Below are 20,084 nucleotides of genomic sequence, written 5' to 3'. Positions count from 1 at the left end.
CTTCTCTTCTTGCTCTCTTTTTCTCAAGTTAGCCACCATATATTCTTAGTGCTTTGCTACAGCTCCACCTCACTACCCTTTCCTACCCTTAAGCTTAAATAGTCTTGATCTCGCGGGTGTGAGATTGCTGAGTCCCCGTGGCTCACGGATACTTCCAAATAGTTGTAGGTGCCGATGATACCAGTGTAGGTGACGCAACTTAGCTCAAGTGGGAGCTCGATGAAGATCATGTTCGTTGTGTTGTTTCGTTTCTAGTTGATCAGTAGTGGAGCCCAGTCGGTACGATCGGGGATCTAGCATTTGGGGTTGTCTTCTTTTATTTTGGTTCCATAGTCGGGCCTTGATTGTATTCTGGATGATGTATGTTTAACTTGTATTTGTTTGAAGTGGCGATTGTAAGCCAACTCTGTATCCCTTTCTTATTCAGTACATGGGATTGTGTTAAGATTACCCCTCTTGCGACAAACCTACCATGCGGCTATGCCTCTAAGTCGTGCCCCGACATGTGGGAGATATAGCCGCATCGTGGGTGTTACAAGTTGGTAATCAGAGCCTTCCCTGACTTAGGAGCCCCTGCTTGATCGAATCGCTGACGTTGTTGAGTCTAGAAAAAATGTTTTGAGTCGTATATGATTATATATATCAGAGAGTAGGATTCTTTTTACTCCTCAGTCCCTTCGTCGCTATGGTGAGGCCTCCTGACGTAGGAGTTTTGACTCTTCTCTCCTCAAATTTCACAAAAAAAAATTTAGGATCACGTGAGTATCTTGGAATTGTTCTGATAGTTTTGTGATGAGAACATTGTTCTTGGTGCCTCCTGACATTTAGGGGTTTTGGCAGTGTCCCGGGGACTTGAGCTCCGAGGTGTTGTCATCACTATTTTATAGTTTCAGTTCTGGAATACCTGAGTTCGCCGACATAGAAAATCTCTTTTATGTAGTTGTTGGTGAGATAACCTCGACGCCACCCAGTACTGGGGCGGGAGTTCGGGAGTATTGCCATAACTCGTATAACGGATGCTTTTCAAAGGTTGAGGTAAATGATTTCCGAAGGTTTCTTGGTTATGTGTTGAACGATGGATACAGCTGGATGTAGAATTTGCTAGTTTTGGGTGAGATATTATGCTTCCCCTGTATCCCCAACACCTAATTGCATAACCAGAAAGTTTTGGGAGTTTTATTGGTGGGAATTCAAGTAGCTCCAAGAATATGTTTCCTACAGACAGATGATATGATATGGGGTCTATCATATGTTTGTTTCTGGCTTATTCTGGAAGCCAATCTTTTGTTTTGTTTTAAGTTGTGGTATTTGAGTTGCTTCAATGTCAAGTGTTGATTCCATACCTCCCCTAAGAGGTGTCTCAAACTCCTAGGTGAATACCAATCCTTCTTGATCATCGAGTTTGTCACCTCAATTTCTTCTCAACCGATGTGCTCCTCTTCAAGCGGATCCGATCATTTTCGACATCCGCAAGATCAACTCTAAGTCTTCTAAACGTTGTTTGTTTCATCTGTCCCAAGTTGCCTTTCTTTTCCCGCCCTCCCACCCTTTTTCTTCAAGGACTTGGATTTCTTAATCAAGTGGGTTGAAGTCAAGCCTTGTCAATCATATCGTTTTCTCGTTTCAAATGTTCAATCATGCCGGGTGCACCTCTTAATCATTCACCTCTCACTATTCAATTGTTCCGGAGTGCTGAAGACATCTCAGAAGATTCGCGTTCCATTGCTAATTCATTCAAGATATCTCGAGGTTGTTATCTCTTTCTATCCAATTATTTCAACCGGCGCAATCTATCCTTTAAATCGTTAAAGCTGTTTCTTTTGAGTGGGCCCTAACCCACAGGTCTTTTCCCGGGATCTTACCTGACTCCTCTATTTTCCCGGAGCTATCCTCAAATTCTTTTCGAAGTTTGATGTAAGAATGAATTATCATCAGTCATATGTATTTCTCCAAGATCGGTCAAATTATTTCATCGTTGGTTCAACTTCTTCTTTATTCATTCTCCCGGAGTATCTCAACAATTGATGGTGGTGTTTCTCATCGTCATTCTCAATATTTGAAGACCAAAGAAGAGTTTTTCCTCCAAATCCTACCCGATATCTCAAGACTCATGGTTCTAGCTTCATGCCACCCTCTCATAATAATTTTCGATTGTGAGATATTCTTTTCACCCATCCGGAGCAATTCAGGAGTCGTTTTCAGTTTGATTCTTCGGAGCCCATCATCGCAGAATTATTCATTCCAGCTTTCAGCTCTCATTCTCCACATCTTACCGGTGCATTGTTCAAATATCCTCTAATCAGTTCATGATCTCTTCGTTCTCTTGTGTCAAATTCTCTCAAGCATTTTCGTTCATTTGCTAATTCTTCCCGGTGTTTCTCTATCATTCCTTTGATCGTTTTCAATTCTTACGGTGGTACATTCAAGATTTCTCTTCCTTCATTATCATATTAATCCATTCGTTCTTTCAAATCCTACCGGTGGTCCATTGAGTTTATGCTATATCTCTCTTAAATCCTTCCAACGAGAATAAGTAGTATGTCAAATCCGTTTGCTTTTCATCAATTTAAATTGGTGAAGGATGAGCATAACATAATTCTTATTCTTGCTTCATCCAAGTGATGAATTCCTTATTCCAGAGGCTCATCAAATTCTCGGTTTCAATTGTTTCATCTTTTCTTTTCCCGGAGTTCCAAGCTCTCTCCATTATATCGTCGCAAAGCTCCATCCAATCATTGCAAGGCTTCACCTTGTGTTTTCAACTTCTCTTTTCTTTTGTTTGATCATTCTTTTGTTACCGGTGTTCTCATGAAGGCTAAACATGGTCGTTCTTCAAAGATTTAATTCCTTCTCGAAGTGTTGATCGAGATTCTTTTCAGAGGAGCTCAAGTATTCTTCATCTTGCATTCCGAAGTGCAATTCCTTCTACCTTATCTTTTCAGGTGGTGTTATGTCATTCTTGACAATTTCCCTTCGTTTTTCATGATTCACATCTTGCCAAGAATGAGACATTTTTAATCCATCAATCTCGTCATTGGGGTTATCTTGGGTTATATTTCACCTAAAGCCTTCCCTAAGGAATGTTGCTATTGTGGTGCTTCTCAATGACCCAAGCTTGCTCTTTATTCCCTTGGTGGAACAAGTTTTTCATCTCTTCATTGATCTCAAGAAAGCAATAGTTTTTCGTTAGTCGCAGAATTTCACCTCAAGATATCGATGTGTTTTCCATAAGCACACTACAAGCTTATTATTTTCATTGTTCATTGTCGGGGGACTAATCCACGAACACCTATGGGACCGGCGGACCGAGTCCCTTTCGGTTCGGCGGGGGCGGTGGTCGCACGAAGAGCGGATCGAGGCGAAGCACACAAGCAGTTTACCCAGGTTCGGGCCGCACGGATGCGTAAAACCCTACTCCTGCTTTGTGGTTTGTATTGAGTTCTTGCTCGGGAGCACGGAGTGCTACAGTACACTCCAGCAGCTAACGAGACCGAGCGTGGATGTTCTCCTCCCCCCCTCTACGTTGCGCACGGGCCTCCTTTTATATGCTTAAGGGGTCACCGACAGGTGGCAATGGAGACAAAGGGTAAAAATGGAAAGGTTCTGCGGTAGGTACAGCTACCTGCAACAGTGTATCATACCTAACCCTGACGGCAGGGGACAAGGGCATTAAATGCCCGTCTGCATCGCCTAAACAGTGCAAAAGGGACCGTCAGGGACGCCACCGCTTGCCACGATGGCAATCTTGTCAGCGCCGCTTGCCACCGCGCACCGCTGGCTGCATAGCCTCCCGCCACGCACACCCGAAAGGGTCCCAGAGCGACACGTTGGTGGATGTGCTGGAGCGCGGGCATAGAGTGGTGGCTTGCCGCGGCAAGCGCCTTGCCGCAGTCGTTGTCTTGTCGCATCCGGGAGCTTGTCGCTCACCGGGCCTTGCCGGGACGCGTGACGTGTCGCGGCAAGTTCCTTGAGATGCCTTGGGTGGCCTTCCCGGCAAGCTCCTCTTGCCGGGTTCTTGCCTCCTTAAGCGCCTTGCCTTGGTTGGCCTTCCCGGCAAGCTCCTCTTGCCGGGGTCTTGTCTCCTTAGCCTGGATACTTTGTTCTTGAATGGCTCCAAAGGAACCACGGAGGAGCTTGGCGGTCACCCGGCAAGCCTTGCCGCGGGATGCTGCGACTGCTCGTGCACAAGTTCGGGATACTAGGGTACCCCTACTCTAGTACACCGACAGGAGCCCCCGGGCCTGGGCCATACACGGTGCCGAGCACTGTTGGGCCAGGCCCAAAACAGGGCACGGGCACGCGCGGCCTAGGTTACGCCGTATCTCTCTCCGTATCCACCGCGCCCTCCCCGAACGGCACGCGTCGAATGCGGCATCGTGGGAGAGATCGTGGGTGGTTTCTTTATTCGGAAATGCGGAACGTCCGCCCCTTCCCTCTTTATAAGCAGGGGAAACAGGGGTAGTTCGCCCATTCGCTGGTTACTGCTTCAATCTCGGAAATCTCCGCCGCTCCCTTGTCCTCCCAAAGCCGAAAGAGAGCAGGGCTCCGCCCCCATCGCCACCAGCACCACAAACACCGTCGACCTCCTCCACCACTTCCGCCATGGCTCCAAAAGCCGACAAGGGGAAGGTTGTGAAGTCGACCGAGGCGCAGCGGCTTGCGGCGCTGCGAAAGGAGCGGGCAGTCTTCCCCCCCAAGCTCGACGCGAGGGAGCTGAGGGAGAACTACTACCTCTTCTGGTCGATGGAGAGGCGAGCGCATCCGCGCACGAAGGTACTTCCAGCCGCCGCTTGGAAGAGGGCTCCAAACGGATATCCTTTCTTCGCCTTGTTCTTCTACTGCGGGCTCTGCCCGCCCTTCTCTGAGTTCTTCTGCGACATTATGAACACCTACGGGTTCCACCTCCTTGATTTCACCCCCAATGTTGTTCTGACCATGGCAGTTTTCGCACATCTCTGCGAAAACTTTGTCGGAGTCCATCCCAATGTAGCCCTTTTTCGCCACTTCTTTATGCCCCGAGTAGAGAGAGGAGAGCCTTTATCCGGCGGAATCGCCTGGATCTCGAGGGCCGGCAAGAAGGACACTTATCTGGAGGGAGAATTCTGCGGCAAGTGGGAGGAATGGAGAGCAGACTGGTGCTGGATTGACGAGGAGAACCCGCAGCCGTTTACCACCCGGCACCAAACCCCAGTAGCACGCGGCAGCGATTGGAGTGACATGGCACCGGAAGACGATAGGCTGAAGATTGCTGTCACCCGGATCCTACGCCTCAGGCTTGCCGGGCTCACTGTAGGCGCTGTTGGCGCAGATTTTCTTCGCCGCCGCATCGCCACCCTGTAGGAACGAGGGAGACCCGCCTGGGAGTGAAGAATGCGGCGGACATCATGAGGCTGCGGCCGGGCCTCAACTTCAACTTCACTGTTCTGGAGCTCAACGCGATGCTCCAGGAGCTGTTCAAGTATGACCCCCAACATCCCGAAGTGTTCAGGTTGCCGGGGGGCGTCGTTCCGCTATGCAACAACTCCGCGCTCGACCGCATCCGTGAAATGATGCCGCTGTGCGACTCGCATGGAATTGTCCCAACTTGGCAAGAGCCTGCGGACGACGTCGTGCAGCAATTCTTCGATGGCTTGGTAGAAGTGCCGATCCGCCCTGATGAGAAGGACAGCCTCACCCACAACACCATCGATGCGGAGATGACACGCATCGCCACTAGGCTGGAAGAGGCGGCGGCAGCCGCAGCCGCGGGCGAGTTTGGATTCACCATGGAGGAGGCAGATGCAGTAGAGGCGGGAAGCCGTGCCGAGCGAGAGGAGCCCGCCGGCGAGAAAGGACTTGTCGGGCGTGGCGTCGAGTCGAGTGAGCCCGCCAAGGATATGAGCGGCTCGCTGGAGATCAACTCCTCTTCCTCCTCATCTTCAGGCAGCTCACCGCAAGCAGAGGCTCCATCCCCACAAAGAAGGCGTCTCCGCAAGGCCGGTGACGTAGCGGAGCGGCAGGCGGGTCAACAGTCGGCGTGCCGCGTGACACGCTCCACCGCGGCAAACACCGTTGCCGTGGGAGCACCTCATGCTGCAACGACAACTGGAGCGGGGTCTAGCCGGACCACCGCTTCTGCTCCTGCCGCTTCTCACGCCGCGACAGCAACCGGAGCGGGGTCGTCTCAGACCACCGCCACCGTTCCCGCCAAGCGGCCAAGGGAAACTACTCCTCCGCCTCATCGCGCCGGGCGTGAGCCGGATTTCGACTTCTCCGCGTTCAGCTCCGACGAGGAAGAAGAAGAGTAAGATTCTCTTGTTGGACTTGTAGTTCTTTAATTCTTGTTGTTTTGTCTTGTATCTCATTTGCTTTACTCTGAACTTGTTCCTTTTTAGGACTCTGGCCCAGAGAGCAGCGAAGAGAGCCAAGGTCCCGGTGATCGTCATCGAGGACGAACCCACTGCGACAGCAGGGGGTGCGCCCGAGACAACCTTGCCGGACCCGGCAACTTTTCTCCAGAGCAGCCCCCAGCGTAAGTATATGGTTTGCTTTCCGCTGTGAGGTGCGCATGGATACTCTGTCTTTGCTGATATCTGACTATTGGTTTGCGTAGGAGCAGAGCAGCCCCACCAGGAGCCAAGGGAGAGTCCTCCAGCAAGGGAGAGCTTTCCGATAAGGGAGAAGTCTCCGGCAAGGGACAGCACCAGCGGCCCCCCGACGGCGGAGACCACGACTGCAGAACCCGGTACAGGTAATCCTTTTGCTGCAAGACTTCCCTTGGGTTCTTCTTCTTTTGATCTTCTTGGGTTTTTGCTTGACTCTTCTCCCTTTTCCGGTTGTCAGACCCATCTGCTACGGAGCCAATGGAGACCGAGGTTGCTGCCGACGACGTTGCTGCCACCGAAGAAGCAGCCGGTGCTGACGATCCCGCCGGCGCAAAGGCTGCCAAGGCTGCCGCCGCAGCAACTGGCGAGGGGTCTGGCGATCGCACTGACGGCCCTGAGGCCGCAGGAGCGCCAGGCGCTACGTCGACCGCCGACCCGTCCGCCGCTGCCGCAGCGCCAGGCTCCGAAGAGCCCCAGCCAGGCGTCTACTTGAAGGCCGGCGATGGCGTCTCCATCAACCTCCGCTGGGCGTCAAGCTCCAGGGCGCCGGTCGAGGGAGAGATCTTCGACGGGGAGGTGCTCGCCTCCGCTGGGCTGACGCTGGTTGACGCGCCGAGCAGCAGCAGCAAGCCTGAGGAGGAGCGGCTGCTGCGGAAGTTGTTGTCACTCTACCGTGCGCGGCAAGCCAAGCTAGAATCCCGCGAGGCGCTTGTCGCGAAGGCGGGAGCAGACATCGAGAAGCACGCGGAGGAGCTCCGGGGTCTCCACCAGGAAGCTCTCCGGTCCCTGGCAGAGGAGCAGGAGCAACTCGCCGAAGAGCAGAAGGCCTTCGTCCTCGAGAAGGCTGAAGTCAGAGAGCAATAGCGGCTTGCCGCTGAGAAGCTGTCTGTGCAGGAGGGCGAGCTGGCGCAGCGGAAGGTCAACCTTGACGCCCACGAGGAGGAGCTTGCCGCGCGTGAGGAAAAATTTGGCGGAGCCCTCAAGCAAGCGGAGGATGCTGCCGCAGCCGCCGAGGCCGCCAAGAAGGAGCTGGAGATGAAGGTGGCACAGCTGGAGGCCAATCTCAAGGCGAGCGGTGAGGAGCTTAGCGCCGCCAAGGACTCCAACGCAGATCTTGAGTTGAAGCTGACCACTTTGACCAAGACGCTGGACGGTGCCAAGGAGCAGGAGGTGGCCTTGAAGGAAGAGATCAAGGCCGACAAGGCGCTGCTGGAGAGTGCTGCCGCCGCCCAGAATGCTTTCAGGGAAAATGTGGAGCACTGGACGGTGAGCCTCGTGAGTGCTGCCGCAGATATTGACAGGGAGCTGGCGCAGCTCGGGGTGGAGGATCTTGGGTATCCCTCTGATGAGAACCTCCAAGCCAGCGCCAAGCTCACCTTGTTCTTCAAAGGCGTGGCGACGGCCCTTCAGCGGCTCTGGGAGAAGATCCCAAAGCAGCTGGCCGACGAGTCGCGCAAGATCTGCGCGGGAGCTCTTCAGAAAGTGTTGGTGAAGGTGGCCTTCCGCAATCGGGGCCTCAACGTCACCAACATCCTCAAGACCCTGCCGCCGGATGCTGATCTGGAGGCGCTCAAGACCCTTGTCGCACCCATTGTGGACAAGGTGAGCGGGATCAAGAGGATCGAGGGCGATCGCGTAGACTAGGTCGCCCGTTTCTTCTTTTCTTGTCGCTGTTTGTCATGTTATGAAAACAATCTGTTAGAGCCGCGACAAGCTATCTTTGTAATATAACTCTATTCCGGGTAATGATTGCAATGTTATTCCCTTTACTTGATTCCTCCCTTTGTATGTTTTTTTACCCTACGCTTTTAGGGAACTTGCCGGTGCAGGCACCTGAGCCGCGAGTGCTGAGTGCGGGACGTCAGCAGCCTGCTGGCGGTGCCACTACCGACAAGAAACCTTGTCGCAACTAGTTGCAGCTCACTTAAGTTGTTGAGCGGACTCGAAACAAAATAAGGGCGGAACTAGCTACGAGTTGGTTCCTCCGCGCACAGGTTTTCCATACAAAGTGCGGTCGTTCAAGGGAGATAACTTAAAAATTTTAAAAACCTGATTGCTCAAACTTTGGCAACTTAGCTTTTCTGTTGTTTGCTTCCGGTAAGGCGAAACTTTCTTGAACGACGCTTGGTCGACGCTTGGTCCATACCATCGTCTTCTCCTTTCCCCCCCGGCAAACTTGTGGGCGAGGGGAACCTTCCTTTCTTTGAGAAAAAAGAAAGAAGAGAAAATAAAGATATGGAGCCTTACGGCTCGTTATTGCTTACCGGGGAGTAGGTGCTGCACAAAGTGTCAGATCACATATGCAAAAAATAGAAAACGTGAAATTGACAAAATGTGCGGAGCACATGAGCTTTACTTATGCACGGGGTCTGTGCCCGGCTTTGTACAAAGGATTACATGCAACAGCGGCAAGACTTGTACAAAAGGTGGTTGCCGGAACGGGTTCCGGCAACCGCGCCTTACGGGTAACACTTACGAAGATGCTCAATGTTCCAGGAATTGCTCACCGGAATGCAATCTTCGGTCTCAAGGCGGACAGCGCCAGGCCTAGTGACTCGTTTCACCCGGTAAGGGCCTTCCCACTTCGGCGTCAACTTGTTGGAATTCTTGGCGGACTGAACACGCCGAAGAACAAGGTCGCCTTCCTCGAGACTTCTGGCATTAACTTTGCGGCTATGGTAGCGGCGCAAAGCTTGCTTGTAGCGAGCAGCTCGTACAGCAGCCTGAAGACGGTCTTCCTCAAGGAGCAGCGCGTCATCTTGTCGCAGCTGCTCTTGCTCAAGCTCTCATAAGCGAGCACTCGAGGTGACCCGTATACGAGTTTCGTGGGGAGAACTGCCTCTGCTCCATAGACTAGAGCGAAAGGTGTCTGGCCAGTGGCTCGATTTGGCGTCGTCCTGATCGACCAAAGAACCACCGGCAGCTCCTCGATCCAGTTTCTTCCGCACTTGTGCAGCCTGTCGAAAGTCCTGGTCTTGAGCCCACGCAGCACTTCAGCATTTGCCCTTTCCGCTTGACCGTTGCTTCTCGGGTGAGCAACAGAAGCGAAGCAGACCTTGGCGCCAAGATCTTGGACGTACTGCATGAAGGTGCGGCTCGTGAATTGCGTACCGTTATCGGTGATTATCCTGTTAGGGATCCCGAAGCGGTAAACAATCGACCTGAAGAACTTGACTGCTGACTATGCTGTCACCTTCCTCACTGCTTCCACTTCCGGCCACTTTGTGAACTTGTCGATTGCAACGTACAAGTACTCAAAGCCCCCGATTGCTCGGGGAAAGCGGCCGAGGATGTCGAGCCCCCAGACCGAAAATGGCCAGGATAAAGGGATTGTCTGGAGAGCTTGAGCTGGTTGGTGTATCTGCTTGGAATGGAACTGGCACGCTTCACACTTGGTTACTTGTGCAGTTGCATCCTGGAGGGCTGTCGGCCAAAAGAAACCTTGCCGGAATGCTTTGCCGGCAAGTGCTCTTGCGCCAATGTGGTGACCACATATGCCTCCATGTATCTCTGCCAACAGCTTTTGTCCGTCTTCCCGGTGAATACACTTCAATTTCACACCGTTGAGTCTTCTTCTGTACAGTGTGTTGTCGACAAACTGGTACATACTTGACTGCCGGGCTACTCTTTCCGCTTCTTCTTGCTCTTCGGGAAGTTCTCCTGTCTGAAGGAAACGGACAATCTGCTGTGCCCATGCTGGAGCTTGTGGCTCGACAACAAGGAGTAAAGGCAAATCTGCTGCTGCGGGAACATCCGCTTCTACGGCGAGAACCTGCGGCTTTGCCGGAGCTTGACATTCCCCGGCAAGCTTGCTGGAGCAAAACTTGTCGGGAGCTTCTGCTTCAACAGAACAAACCCTTGGGCTTGCCGGAGCAGACTGCTCCTCAGCGCTCTTGGCATTGATCTTGGGTACCTTCTTGGCGGCGGCTTCGGGAAGCTCTGCCGGCAAATAGTCACCAGAAATCAACTTCCTCTCCTTGCTCTGTCCAGTTGATGGCGTTACAGACGGTTGAATCAGCTTGAGCACAAAGATCCCTGGTTCCACAGGTAACTTAAGTGCGGCGCACTTTGATAGGCCATCGGCAATGGCGTTCTGAGCTCTTGGAACATGCTCCATCTGTAGGCCATCAAAGTGCTCTTCTAGCTTTCTCACTTCGTCGACGTAGGCTTCCATCAACGGACTCTGATAGTTCTTGTTAACTTGGCGGACGACAAGCTGTGAGTCACCTCGGACAATGAGCTTCTTGATCCCAAGGTCTGCCACGATCCTGAGACCGGCAAGCAAGCCTTCATACTCTGCAGTATTGTTTGTTGCTTGCTCCTTGGGAAAGTGCATCTGGACTACGTACTTGAGGTGCTCTCCGGTGGGTGCGACAAGCAGCACGCCAGCGCCGGCGCCTTGCAGCGAAAAGGCACCATCAAAGTACATCAGCCACTCTTTGCTTGCTTCATCGACGGGGATGCTCGTTTCTGGAATTTCTTCATCTGGTGTTGGCGTCCATTCTGCTATGAATTCTGCCAATGCTCTGCTTTGGATAGTTGAAGTACTCTCAAACCTAAGGCCAAAGCTTGACAGTTCCAGTGCCCACTCAACAATCCTGCCTGTCACTTCTGGATTCTGCAGTATCCTCTTCAGCGGAAAGCGAGTGACAACTGTGATCTCGTGTGCTTGGAAGTAATGGCGCAGCTTTCTCGAGGCCATGAGAAGGCCGAAAAGCAATTTCTGCACGCCAGAGTACCTTGACCTAGCCCCCTGCAGAAGGGAACTGACAAAGTAAACTGGGCGTTGTACCATTCTCTTCTGTATCTCCTCGCGCGCCTGCGCAGATCCATCCTTGTCGGGACCAGAGCTTGTCGGGGAAGCCCCCTGCTTGTCGCTGGATGCGCCTGCCGTGGTTGCTGGCTCGTCATCTGCCTCCCTCTCTGCTACTAACGCAGCACTAACCACTTGATTGGTTACCGCTATATACAGAAGCAACTTCTCTTGTGGCTTAGGTGCGACAAGTATTGGAGGGGAGGACAGGTATCTCTTCAAGTCTTGCAGCGCAGCCTCCGCTTCCGGAGTCCATTTCATTGGACCTGCCTTTTTCAATAATTTGAAAAACGGCAGGGCGCGCTCAGCAGACCTAGAGATAAACCTGCTGAGAGCAGCCATGCAACCGGCAAGTCTTTGTACATCCTTGACGCGCTTTGGTGCTTCAATCTGCTCAATGGCCTTGATCTTGTCAGGATTGGCTTCGATTCCCCGCTGAGACACGAAGAACTCGAGAAGCTTGTCGGAGGGGACTCCAAACACACACTTCTCGGGGTTCAGCTTGAGGCTGATCTTGCGCAGATTTGCAAAGGTCTCGTCTAAATCTTGGATTAGTGTTGCCTTGTCCTTGCTCTTGACCACTATGTCATCCATGTAGGCTTCCACATTTCTGTGTATTTGCATCTCGAGAGCGACATGGACTACCCTTGCAAATGTTGAACCAGCATTTTTTAATCCGAAAGGCATCCGTATGAAACAGTACGTGCCACATGGAGTAATGAATGCGGTCTTCTCCTCATCCTCTTCTGCCATGAAGATCTGATGGTATCCTGAGTATGCGTCAAGAAATGAAAGCAATTCACATCCGGCTGTGGAGTCAACAATCTGGTCAATGCGCGCAAAAGGAAATGGGTCTTTGGGACAAGCTTTGTTAACATCGGTAAAATCGATACAAAGTCTCCATTTCCCGTTCGCCTTGCGCACGACTACAGGATTGGCCAACCATGTAGGATGGAGCACTCCTCTGACAAGGCCTGCTGCTTCCAACTTCTTGATCTCTTCTATGATGAATTCTTGGCGCTCCACTGCTTGCTTCCTGACCTTCTGCTTGATGGTCCACGCATGAGGACAAACGGCAAGATGGTGCTCAATTACTTTCCTGGGAACACCGGGGATGTCAGACGGTTGCCACGCAAACACGTCGACATTCGCCCGCAGGAAAGCAATGAGCGCGCTTTCCTATTTAGGGTCGAGAGTGGCACTGATGGTGAAGGTACCACCAGTGCCGTCCTCCTTGGCGGACACCTTCTTGGTCTCTAGCGGAGCTGCCATTGTCTTCTTACGCTTGCCGGTGGAGCTCGATGGTGCATCCTCGACGGCAGCGCAGCACTCCGAAGAGGTGCGCTTGCCGGAGTGGGCATCAGAACTCTTGCCGGACTTGATCTTCTTCCCCCCGGGAGCTTCAACGGCAAGTGACTTGCGATCTGCTGATGCTGCCGCTTCCCGGTAGATCTTGTCAGCGCAGATAAGAGCATCCTTCTTGTCGCCAGGGACAGAGATGACGCTTATCGGGCCTGGCATCTTCAACATGTTGTATGCATAGTGAGAGGCTGCCATGAACTTGGCGAGTGCTGGACGGCCAAGTATCCCATTGTAAGGCAATGGAATATCGGCAACGTCAAAAGTAACCCTCTCAGTCCTGAAGTTCAACTCGCTGCCAAATGTTACTGGCAACGCCTTCCCCTTCGGCTTGCTCCTTCCCAGGTTAATTCCTTGGAATGTGCCGGTCTCTTCAAGCTCGCTGTCAGGGATCTGGAGTTTCTGGAGTACAGCGGAGGAGATCAGGTTCAAGCCGGCCCCGCTGTCAACTAACATCTTAGTGACCTTGAGGTTGCGGATAGTTGGTGAAACCAACATCGGCAAGCACCCGACCGCAGTTGTGTGATCAGGGTGGTCCTCAATATCAAAGATGATAGGCGTGCTGGACCATTTCAGAAGCTTGCGTGATTCGACGGGTGGTTCTGCCGCATTGACTTCCCGCACCCACTGCTTGAGTTGGCGGTGCGAAGTATGCAGAGAAGCACCGTCTTCAACGCACAAGACCTCTGTGGCTTTCTGGAACTCCTGCTCACTGGTCTCGACATCATCCATGTCTTCGTCGTCGTCGTCATCTTCATCCTTGTCGCGGCCGCGGGGAGGTCTGTCTCCTTGCCGCTGCTTGGCCTTGCCGCGGCATCCTCCCCGGTCGGTGCGCTTCTTGCCGGCTTCTCCAGCGCCTCCTTGGGCCCTCTCCATGTCGCATCGCTCGTATTCAGCCTTTTGCTGCTGGACAAGCTGCTCGACCTTCTTGCAGCTCTGGAGGTCATGGCCCTTGGTGCGGTGGATCTTGCAGTACTGCTTGTCGGTGCCGTCCTGCTTGTCGGCGACCACCACGGCCTGGCAGTTGGTGCATGCGGCAATCTCCTTGCCGGAGCTACTAGCCTTGGCTTTCTTGGCGCCACCTTCGTTGCCGGACTGCTCAACGACTAGCACATCTTTGCCTTTCTTCTTCCTGTTCCGCCGCCGGTTTTTCTTTGCCGGGGCAGCATCCTCGTTGTCAGATCCTCCTGCTCCTGTATTCTCTCCAGGGAGTTTCCTCCCTTCCTCAGCACGTGCACACTTGTCGGCCAGGGCATACAGCTCACTGACGTCTCTGATCTTGCACATCGCCATCTCCTCCCGCATCCTGCGGTTACGCACGTTCTGATGGAACGCGCTGATGACCGCGGCAGGGTGGACATCTGGGATGTTGTGCTGTACACGGCTGAATCTCTGAATGTACTTGCGCAGGGGCTCTCCTTCCTTCTGGGCGAGCAGGTGAAGGTCACTCTCTTGGCCATGAGGTTTGTGGCCGCCTGTAAAGGCGCCGACAAACTGATGGCATAGGTCTACCCAGGAGGATATGGAGTTGTCCGGCAAGTGCATGAGCCAGGACCTGACGTTGGGCTTGAGCACCAGCGGGAAGTAGTTGGAAAGGATCTTGTCGTCCCGTCCCCCGGCAGCATGCACCGCGATGGTGTAGATGCTGAGGAACTCCGACGGATGCGACTTGCCGTCATACTTCTCTGGTACGTCTGGCTTGAAATTCTTCGCGCTGGGCCACTGGACTTGCCGCAGCTCACGGGAAAACGCAGGGCAACCTACCGCGTACGGCAAGTCGCCTGGTTCCCCTGGCGCATGCATGTCGACAGAGGGCCCAGCGCGCTGGTCCAATTGACGTCGCGCTTCTCTTCGGCGCTCGATGCGAGTATGAGGGTCTTCTTGCTGTCGTTCGTGAAGAACTTGGCGTTGGTCGCGACGAGCTTGTGGATCTGATGACGCGGTGGAGTCGCTGTCGAGGTGGATCTGACGAGTCGGCGATCTTGGCCTTCGGGGCAGAGAGTGCACAGTGGTTGCACCCCCACCAGTCTTGTCGTCACCGGCTCGTACCGGGCTGACTTGCCACGGCTGCGACGTGCTCGGCTGGCGTTGAGTGTCGCCGTTGGCGAAGCCGATGAGACTCTGGATGGTGGCCCTCCAGTCGTCGATCTTGTCTGCCGTTGGAGGGTAGTCCAGGAGCAGTTGAGCTCGCGCCAAAGCTTCTGCTGCAGTGGCGGGTGGCGGTGGCGAACGATGCGAGGAGCGGGATGTGCTCGGACTTCTAACTATGTTAGAAGGAGCAGTATCCCGTCCAAGCGACCGTGCCTCGCTCGTGCCAGCATGTTGGCGTGCATGCTGGTCTTGAGCACTCCGAGATCCGCAAGCTCGATCTTGGTCCAGCAAACGCATGGTACCGTGAGTACCGTGACGCTGCCGGTCCCGCGCCTCCTGAGATGGGCGCGGTGCATGTACGGACGCCGAGGTCTTGGAGTGCGCCCGGTCGTTGTGGGAGCCGGCTACGCCGCCAATGGGCAGCGCAGCCTTGTCCTTGGACCTGGCAACACCGTGAGCTCCCTTGTCGACGCCCGTTCTTCTGCCAGCGTCCGCCCCATCAGCCATTTGCTCCGGCGGTGGTGGGTTCGGCGCGGACGGAGCAGCCGCTTCCGAAGCCTTCTTCTTCGGCGGCATGTCGATGAAGATGATGAAGATCTAGCTCGCGTGAACGCCGGATCTGGTGCACACAACCTCGATGCCCCATACCTGGCGCGCCAAAGATGCCGGGGGACTAATCCACGAACACCTATGGGACCGGTGGACCGAGTCCCTTTTGGTTCGGCGGGGGCGGTGGTCGCACGAAGAGCGGATCGAGGCGAAGCACACGAGCAGTTTACCCAGGTTCGGGCCGCACGGATGCGTAAAACCCTACTCCTGCTTTGTGGTTTGTATTGAGTTCTTGCTCGGGAGCGCGGAGTGCTACAGTACCCTCCAGCAGCTAACGAGATCGAGCGTGAATGTTCTCCTCCCCCCCTCTACGTTGCGCGCGGGCCTCCTTTTATATGCTTAAGGGGTCACCGACAGGTGGCAACGGAGACAAAGAGTAAAAATGGAAAGGTGCTGCGGTAGGTACAGCTACCTGCTACAGTGTATCATACCTAACCCTGACGGCAGGGGACAAGGGCATTAAATGCCCGTCTGCGTCGCCTAAACAGTGCAAAAGGGACCGTCAGGGACGCCACCGCTTGCCACGATGGCAATCTTGTCAGCGCCACTTGCCACCGCGCACCGCTGGCTGCATAGCCTCCCGCCACGCACGCCCGGAAGGGTCCCAGAGCGACACGTTGGTGGATGTGCTGGAGCGCGGGCACAGAGTGGTGGCTTGCCGCGGCAAGCGCCTTGCCGCGGTCGTTGTCTTGTTGCGTCCGGGAGCTTGTCGCTCACCGGGCCTTGCCGGGACGCGTGACGCGTAGCGGCAAGTTCCTTGAGATGCCTTGGGTGGCCTTCCCGGCAAGCTCCTCTTGCCGGGGTCTTGCCTCCTTAAGCGCCTTGCCTTGGTTGGCCTTCCCGGCAAGCTCCTCTTGCCGGGGTCTTGTCTCCTTAGCTTGGATACTTTGTTCTTGAATGGCTCCAAAGGAACCACGGAGGACCTTGGCAGTCACCCGGCAAGCCTTGCCGCGGGATGCTGCGACTGCCCATGCACAAGTTCGGGATACTAGGGTACCCCTACTCTAGTACACCGACATTCATTTTCCAACAACTCCGTTCAATCCTTCTTTTTGAGGATGCTCTCTCAAATTCATTTGAGGTAGAACATGTTGTTTTCTTCTCCCTTCTTTTCATTGCATTCTTTCATTTCTTCCGGAGGCATTATGATGATGCTCTCTTCACTCATCATCTCGTATTGTGAAGATCATGTTCTTTCTTTGCTTATCCATTCAACCGAAGTGTCGTGTCCTTCATTCAAGTTCTCTCATCCTATCAAGTTTTGCCTCCCTTCTCAACCGGAGTGCTGCCTGAACTCTTTCTTACCCCTTGTTCCATTCTTTTAATTCTTCTGGAGGTAGTGTGTTGTTGATTTCATCAAGTATCCTCTCATCTTGTCAAGCTCATGTTCAATTCCTTCCATTTATAGTCGGAGTGCTGTCCAAATTATATCATTCTTATTCCTTCTCTACCTTGTTGTCACATCCCTAGTTCTGGTATGACCTAGACTAGCTAGTCATGTGTGCATCATGTTTAAATTTCATTTAAATTTGAATTGGGGATTTGTGAAACCCTCAGAAACCATTTCTGGAAATAACCCAGATAAAAATTGATCCAAAAAGGTCCAAGAAAATGTTCATGTTGCTCTCTGAAAATATTGGTCAGATGTAAAAATCAAACCAATATTTTTAGGAGCTCACAAATATTTATTTTGGCCATTTGGAATTAATCCAGTATTTATTTTCGTTGGATAAATATTTTTATATATACAAAATATTGTCCAATATTTCTGAATTTTGGTGAGGGGCTTTGGAGTGGTCCAACTAGTCCCTACTAAAATTTATAGAATCAGACCAAATGTCAGAAAATAGAAAACAAAACAAAAATAGGAAAGGAAACTTACCTGGGCTTACCTGGCCGGCCCAGTGGACTGCCAGCCCACGAGGCCCAGGCGCCAGTCACCCCTAATCTCCTGCCAGTAGGTAGGAGGGCGTGTGGCCATGACGCGCACACAGGCGCTCGGCTAGCTCTTGCTTGCCGCTGCTGCTGGAGGCCGCTGCGAGCGCCACGCACTCCCCCCAGTTCCCTCTCACTCCCCCCCTGAGTCAATCCCCTCCTCTGCCGCCTCCCCCTCGCTCTTTCTCTCATGGCCGAGCACGCCCGTCGCAGCCGCTCGCCGTTGTCACGCTCACCGCTTCCCCCTCGCCCTCTCGTTGTGCCCACGAGCTCCACGTCGTTGCCCTGCATTGTCTCCCTCAACCACGCAAGCCAGAGCGCCCCGAGGAGCCACCATCGCCGTCATCTTCACCTCCGGCCACCCGAGATTGCCGTCGCCGTTCTGCCCGCGTCGGACCTCCCCCGAGCTCGCTGACGCCTCCACCAGATCCTCTGTGAGCTCTCCTCCATTTCCCCTCTGTCCCCATGCTCATTTTCCTCACCGTAGCTCCGTCCCCGCCATGGCTATATCTCCTTGCCGCCATCCATGTCGCCTCCGTCGCGCTAGCCACCGCAGCTCGTACCCCCCAGCACCTCACCGTGCTCCTATTGCCACGAGGGTGCCCCAGAGCCCCTCGGGGTGGCCTCCCCGTGCTCCACAGCCCGCTTCCGCTCGAGGCCTAACTCCGGCCGCCTCCCTAAGCTCCGCTCCGGCGAGCTCCGACCTCCCCAGCTCGTCCCACATGCTCCACTAGATGCAGACGACGACGGGCTACGCCCCGGTGGTTTCTACACGTCCAGCCGCCTCTCGGAGCGCAATTCCGGCGAGTCGCCGCCGCGGGTTTTGTCGTCGCCAGGCGAACTCCGGCGGCTTCTTACGTGGCCTCTAATTAGGCACTAATTACCCCTAGAGACACTAACAGTGGGCCCCAGCACCACTAATCTAAATTAGATTAGAAATAACCCCCTGTTTAACACTATGACACTGATGTGTGCATCCCACATGTTAGGTTTGTCCCGGTCAGTGCCGTTGACTTGCTGACGCAGGCATGACACAATGCTGACGCATTTATTCTTTTCTGGATTTAAAATAAATCACGAAAATCCAGAAAATGTTATAAACTTCAAAAAATCACAGAAATTCAACCGTAGCTCAGATTGAAATAATTTATATATGAAAACTTATCAGAAAAATTCAATCTATCCATCTGTACCATTTTCATGCATGACAAACCAACCTATCCATGCTGTATATATGAAAACACGCTTATGGCATTTAAAGGGACTTAATTTAGAGTTGCATTTGAACCTTTGGTTCAAATGGACCTCTTCCAAATAGAATGCTTGATGCATTAACTCAAACAACATCACATCTTCATGTCATGTTCATGCATCATATTGTTGCATATGCTTTTGTATTGATTGCCGACACCGTTCCTTCTCGATAGGTCCTGCTCCGAAGACCGATCCAGAGTACCTGTCAGTGGAGCAGTGCCCCCCTGTTGATCTACCAGGCAAGAAAACCCCCTTGTTCATTCCGATACAATCCTACCCTCTCTCTCCTGCTCTCATTTATTGCATTAGGACAACAACGATTCAACTGCTACTTTATGTTGCGGTAGTTGAACCCATTCCTCTACATGACCTGTCATTGCCACAGTAAATAGTTAAAACCCACTAGCATGTGTAGGAGTTGATTGAGCCATGTTGTGTTCCTACCATGCCATGCCTGCTATTGCTTAGAGTTATGTCAGGTCTGATTCATCGGGAATGAATTGGAGTGTTACGATATGTTCTGGTGCTGAGAGTTAAGCATGTGAACACGATTTGGTAAAGGTAGCGGTAAGAGGCCATGTAGGAGTACATGGTGGGTTGTCTCATTGGGACCATCCTTAACTACTGAGTTCTGTATAAGTTGTCCAATGACTAGCTACTACCACACATTGGCCTCCGGGCGCTCCAAGCTCTCTCGACTTATTAACCGCCTTCATCTCTGTCCAGGAGTTGCAAATAGTTTCTGGTGTTTGTAGGTTGTGCTATTTTTCTACCAAGTGGCACCCGGTAGAGTGGACTTGGGACAGACATGGCACCGTGTCCCAGTGTACCGAGTGGTACCCGGATGGTGGGCTCGGGAACCCTGTACACATTGTTTGGGGCCGTGAGCGAAACCTCGGCCGGATCTCCTTGTGGATGGAACCCGAATAGGCGATAAACCTGGACTAGAGTCTTGTGTGGTTAGTCAGGTCGTGGCCGACACCCTCGCGAGGGTTCCGCTTGAAGGTTGCCGAGATACATGACGTGTACAAGGTGATAAGTGGTGAGAGCGTGTGTGAAGAAGTACACCCATGCAGGGTTATCATGATCTATTCGAATAGCCGTGTCCTCGGTTATGGACTTCTTGGATGCTTACATGGTACATATACAACTTAAAGTGGATACTCTAAAATGCTCAAGACAAGTGTGAGTGCTATGGATGGCCTTCTCATAGGGAGACGGGAATGAATCCATAGTAGTGTATCGATGTGGTGATTAGTGGACTCTTGTGTGCTGCCTCACCTCAAAGAAGTTTCTTGTAGTCGTAGAACAGGATAGCCACTGAGTCAAAGCTGGCTTGCTGCAACTAAACCCCACATTACCTTCTTGATACAAATGCATGTATGATAGGATCTGATGTAAGTCTTGCTGAGTACCTTTGTACTCATGTTTGCTTTATT

This window comes from Triticum urartu, chromosome 4A (genome assembly GCF_056163025.1).
Source record: "Triticum urartu cultivar PI428250 chromosome 4A, HENAU_Tu73, whole genome shotgun sequence".
NCBI lineage: Eukaryota > Viridiplantae > Streptophyta > Magnoliopsida > Poales > Poaceae > Triticum > Triticum urartu.
Note: the sequence above shows the minus strand (reverse complement) of the source record.